Here is a 6,488-nt window from a genome sequence, read left to right on the forward strand (position 1 = left end):
AAGATAAAATGCAACTGGTAACAATAGAACTTTTTAAAATACATCTTTTCTGTCAGTTTTATAATTTTTATAATATAAAATTTACAATTTTATAAATTTATGGTTTATAAATGTATAATTCAGAAATCCCAGAAAAAACTCTTTACTAAAGCAAAACCAAGAAAGGTTAATGTGACAATACAAAGCTTTGCTGGTCATCAATGTATTAAAATTTGGTGAATGACACATTGTCTTAACACGGCTTTGAAATAAATTATAAGAATATTTAAAAGCTCAGAAATTCAAAACAAATGTATGCAGAATTCCAGCTTTTATGCAAAATACTAGAAGGCACACAGTTTGCAAAATATTGTTCAATAACCAATTAGCACAAGATAAAAATACTTAGAAGATGAGTAAATATTTTACTTAAAAACTAGCGATTAGTTTTGTTTCCTTTTTATTTCCTGCCTTCTTAAACTGTATTTAATTCTGAAAGAGAAATCTGGCACCAATTGAAGCAGGAAATTATCTTGATGCCTCAACCATATCTGTGCTCTTTCCACTAGGAAGTCTCAGACGAACGGCAGAATAGGAAGTAATGTGTTGTATCCATGGATGTTTAGGTAGAAGAAGAAAATAATGATAGAGTCCTTAAGGATTTTGAAGTTGCATTACCCAAAAGTTGCAAAATATCTTTTGTTTGATGTTATAACACATATTTCTCCAGCTCTGGAATAGGTCATTTGGCACAGATAATTACTTTTTCTGGTTTCATTGTTTGTTTTGTTTTATTTTGTTTTGAGAAATTGGTGGTGATGCTAGAGATACTGAGACATTTTGTGATGTTCCCCACCAGAGGAGCAAATATGAAAATCACTTCACTATGGTATGTTATATGGTTGCTCCTTCCTTCTTGCAGCTTAGTTTTGATTAAAATGACATCAAAAAGTGACATTAGCCTGGCCAGTAGAGGCAGTACAGGTAGTTTTAGAGTGTGTGTAAGAAAATATGTTAGATATTTAAATTCACTTGCACTATGAAATTATGAAATCCAAGGTGCCAGAGTTTATGCCTGGCTAGGTCATCAATGAATTTTCATTTATCAGCAAAATACATGACCAGAATATGTGTCTGATAAAAAAATTTTTTAAACGAATCATTGCTGCTCTTTAATTACTTATCGATTTCACCCGTTGTATGTGATAACTCAGAGGTTTGGGTGCATACATTCACCATAATGAAGACAGATGCAAACTACTTAGGAGTCGAATTTGAGAGGTCTATGCTACATTTTAGACACCTATATTATGATGTCATCTTCTTTAACTGTTTTTAGGTCAGTGCTTCTGACCTAGGTCTGTCTGAAAGCAAAATCTACACAAGCCTCCACATTTGCTGAACTGATAGATTTAGTACCATTTACTATGTTGTTCTATAGTACATATAGAATGAGAAACTATTCACACAGACGCTACTAATCCTGTAGTAAATGAAGTTTTAAAGTATTTTTTAAAATATCTAAGTGCACAATTTAAATTTCAAAAATAGCAGTCACTGCCCATAATATATGGTAAGAAGCACTACATTATCACATTCATGTGAAATCTCAGAAATATGAAGAGATTATTGAGTAAATTCCTAATATACTTTATACATTCCTGTAATGAAAACATGCAAACTACTCAGAAGGAGTCAAATTTTCTAATCAGTATCCATGTATTAGGAGTTGTATACCAGTATTAGTTAAGTGTATCACAGGCCCTTAAAAACAGACAAGACCACCACTGAAAGGTCCCACACATTAGTATTCCCAAAGGAATAAATTGCCTAAACACAAGTACACAAGTCTCAGGACTTCAGAATCAAGCCTTGTCTCTAAAAATATTCCTAAAGCTTCCACTTCACCTATGAAGGAAAGGTGAATTGATTCTTTCATTTTGCCTATTTGTAGTCAACGAACTGTCCATTGTTTTCCCCTCTTAATGCTGCTTGGGTCCTTCTCATCCTGATTTATTATCCTCAACTCATTGTCCCATTTTACCTCCTTCCTCTAGTTTTCATTTTCTAGCTTGCACTCCCCTTTTTGACCCCATTTACCAGATATTCACAGACACAACTAATAATTGAGTGTCTCAAAGTCTCTACTACCTTCCTCTTAGTCACAATTACAGGTAAGCTAAGTATTGACTGGAAAGGAAGGAAGTTATTACTAGATGAAATATAAATATACGTGAATGTATATGTATACGAATGTGTGTATCTATATAATTTATATGGATATGACTTTCTAATATTAAGGATGTTTGTGTTGATATTCATAAATAGTATTTGTCTCTAATTTTCAGTTCTTGTCATGTCTTTGGGTTTTAGTATCAGGGTAAAACTGGCCTCATAAAATGTGCTAGAAAGTATTGCCGACTTTCTATTCTGAATTTGTGTGTAATTGGTATCCTTTCTTTCTTAAATGCTTGGCAGAACTTATCTGTAGAGCCATCTAAGTAAGCCTGGAGGTTTCTTTGTAGAAAGGTTGTTAATTACTTTTTGGGATATTTAGAGCTTTTCACTTTTAAAATTTATTGTTATGTAACATTTAGAATTGTATCTTTCAAGGAGTTTGCCCATTTTGTTCATGTTGAATTTATTGACATGAAATTGTTTATAATATTTGCTTACTATTCTGTTAATGATTTTAGGATCTATGATGAAGTTCTCTTTTATTGTTGATATTGATAATTTGTGCCCTCATTTTTTTCTTGCATGTCTATTGCAGATTTATCACCTTCGTTGATCTTTTTAAATAATAGCTTTTGAGTTCATCTATTTTTTTCTATTTGACTATTTTCTGTTTCATTGAATTTCATTATCTTTATTCTTTCCTTTCTTAAATTTAGTTTGGGTTTAATTTGCTCCTACAGAAGAAACTTAAACCGTTGATTTTTAGACCTTTCACTTTGCTAAAATAAATACTTAAAATTATTAATTTCACTGTTAGTACTTCATTAGCTGCACTTCATTACTTACAGATTTTGATATATTTTAATTACTACTTACTTGAAAATAATTTCCTGTGTGATTTTTTTCTTTGACCTTTGGGTTCTTTAGATACATGTTTTTAAATTTTCTTTAGATATGTATTTCTTTAGACTTGTGTTCCTTAACTTTTAGGTTTTTAAAATCAACTTCTAATTTACTAACATTATGAATAGAGATATTTGTAAGATTTCAATCGTTTTGCAATCTAATGATACTTGTTTAGTGGACCAGCATATATAGTCTTAGTGAACATTCTGTGTACATTTGAAAAATACATATTTTCTGCAGTTCTGAGATGCAGTTTTTTTTTCTAGTGTCAGTGAAGAAGATTGATATCATTCCTTAGATTTTCTAGACACTTACAGATTGTACTTGAGTACTCTCTAAGAAAATTACCTGTGATGATAGAGATGTTCTACCTGTGCTGTCCGTCATAGTAATCACTAGCCACACGGAGCTTTTGAACACTTGACATTTTTCTATTCCATTGAGTTTCATTTTTATCTTTATTATCTCCTTTCTTATATTTAGTTTGGATTTAATCTGCTTTACTTCCTAGCTCCTCAGAGTGGAAACTTAGACCATTGATTTTGGCCAAAAAAAATTCAGAGCAAGAGATGTGTGATATCTCTGGTAGAGCCATTGCATACATGCCAAGACTGCATTCCCTTGTCCCCTCTGCTATGAGATTGGCCATGATCTATAAAGGGGAACGGAGCATCCGTTAACCCTCAATTCACATAAATGTGAAGGAGAAATAACCATTATTTTCAAAATATTTGGGGATTGTTTGTTACCATGGGACAATTGAATCCAGAGTTTCTCAACCTCAGCACTGTTGATAATGGGAAGGATAATTCTTTGGTGTGTGTGTGTGTGCTGGGGGCTGTCCTGTGAATGGCAGGGTTTTTTCTGTTTTGTTTTGTTTTGTTTTTTCAGCCTCCCTGGCCTCTACCTACTTGATGCCAGAAGCACCCTCTTTCCCATTGTGACAAACATTAATTGTCTTCAGACATTGTCAAGTGTCCTCTAGGCAGTAAAATCCCCCTCTTGACTGAGAGCCACTGATGATCTACCCTGAGTCCTACACAGCTATCCATATGGAAATAACAAAGTCAAAATGGAGCGCTACATCACATTATATACAAAAATCAATTCTAGGGAAATTAAAGGTATATAGATGAGAGACAAAACTATAAAGCATTTAGATGATAATACAGGGGAATATCTTCATATCTTCAGGTAGGAAAAGATTTCCTCATAAAATACAAAAGACATAAACAATAAAAGAATAATAAATTTGACTATATTAAAAAACATCTGTTCATCAAGACACACCTTAAAGAGAGTGAAAAAACAAGCCAGAGTTTGGGAAAATGAAAACCAATAAAGGATTAGTATCCAGAATATGTAAATGCTCCTCCAAAACATTATTTAAAAAATTTGAAGTACTCAATAGAAAAATGGATAAAATAACAAGAGTAATTTTACAAAAGAATTTTGTATGAGTACAAAGCACTTATACTCATGGAATGCTAAAAAGATACTTAATCTCATTAGTAATCAGGAAGATGCAAATTAAAACCACAGTGAGATAGATCATATCCATCAGATTAAAAAAAGTCTAAATATCTGACAATATCAGATTTGGCAGGATATGAAGGAATCAAACTCTCATCCTGTCTTGTAGGTGTGTAAATTGGAGCAATCACTCTGAAAATAGTTTGTAGTTATCATTAGTAGACATTCAGGCTATTCACAGACATTTCTTCTCCTCTATGCCTAAATTGTACCACCTCCTTGAAGTCGTGGGACCTATATCATTTCCAAGTGGATTTAAGAGCTGAATGATTGACCAAGTTTTTCCCCCTCTTCCACGGTGACTGGTAACTTCCCCTAAAGGAGGATGTGGAGGAGAGAGACTCTCCCTACCCAACCCCCACCTAAGATTAAAACATAACACCAGCAACAAATAAACCTTTGAAGGTATTTTAACCACTGAGATTGTTGAGCTTATTCTAGCTCATTATCTTTGCTACAGTGTTACTGAGTAAAGTTGAATATGCCCGTCTTTATTAATATTTATAATTCCACTAGTTGGCATTTGCCCTGTTGACTCTGTGCTAAAGAAGCCACTTGGAAAAATGCTTTACAAGAACGTCATGGTAGTAGCAAAACAATGGAAAAAATGGAATACATATTAATTATAAAGAATAAATAAACTGTAATGTAATCATACAGGGGAAGCCTATAGAGCAGAGAAAATTAATGAAACATAGCCAAATACATCAACATAGATAAATCTCAAAGTATATTGTTCAGTGTAAGAAGTGAGAATAGATACGATTAAGATTCTATTTATGTTAAATGCTAACTATGAAGAGTTCATGGAAGTTGTATATTGTATGAAAATTTATGCATAGTTTGTAAAAAAATAAAGAAAACCTACAAAATGGCTAACACCAAATTCAGGATAGTGTTTTCCTCTGGGCAGTGGAGGAGAAAAATGTACTTGACGAGGTGCGATTGAGGGTTTTTCACTGGTAATGTTCTATTTCTTAACCTGGGTGATGGACATATGGGTGTTCGTGTTATTATTTTACTGTAACCTGTCCTTATACATTTTATATACTTTTCTCTATGTATTCTATGTTTCACAGGGTAAACTATTTTTTAAACCATCAATAATAATTCTGGCATACAACAGCCCATAAAATACATTGAAACATATTTTGATAAGTAGCCTGTATCTCTCCTTAAGAAAAGTCTGAATATATTGTCAATGACACAAACAGAAATGAAATTGATTAATCCTAATTCTGCCTTTATTTTTGTAAGATGTTGGGTGATTTGCTTATTAACTCTATTTCCATTTTTATGTTTATGGAATAGCAGTGGTGATGCCAGTTGATTTGAAGATGAAGTTTTACAAAATACTTTGTACTTGAAATAATAGCATATCCTATATTAAAATATGATATTGCCATTGAAAATAATATATTGAAAATGTACCTTATCTTCTGACTAATAGAGGTTCCTGAATGAGGAAGGGAATATTGGCAATCTAGATTATCATGGGCTTGGTTATCAGCGATGATACGAAACATTTAGCTTAATGGAAGAGATAAAAAAGATAGCAATTAGATAGATTTTTGAAAGCTGCAAGTTCAAACACATACCAAACTATGAAAACACTTTAATAGTGCTTTTTGTATGATGAAAAACCTGTCAGGGGCATACAAATCCATAGGAAGAATGTTTTGAACAGAGGATAAAAATGCAAACTTCTTACTCGGGATGTTAGCACTGAATGTCAAAATGCCTTGCTTCTAGCTTTGGTGTTAACTTTTGAAGATGACAGGTAACCATCCATATAACATTAGTTTTTCAAATGGTGATGAAAAAATGTTATCACTGCCAAAGGCACAGTTAAATATCAGCTTTCCTTTTTTTTTTTTTAAAGTGCATGAGAT

This window comes from Rhinolophus ferrumequinum, chromosome 6 (genome assembly GCF_004115265.2).
Source record: "Rhinolophus ferrumequinum isolate MPI-CBG mRhiFer1 chromosome 6, mRhiFer1_v1.p, whole genome shotgun sequence".
Classification (NCBI taxonomy): Eukaryota; Metazoa; Chordata; class Mammalia; order Chiroptera; family Rhinolophidae; genus Rhinolophus; species Rhinolophus ferrumequinum.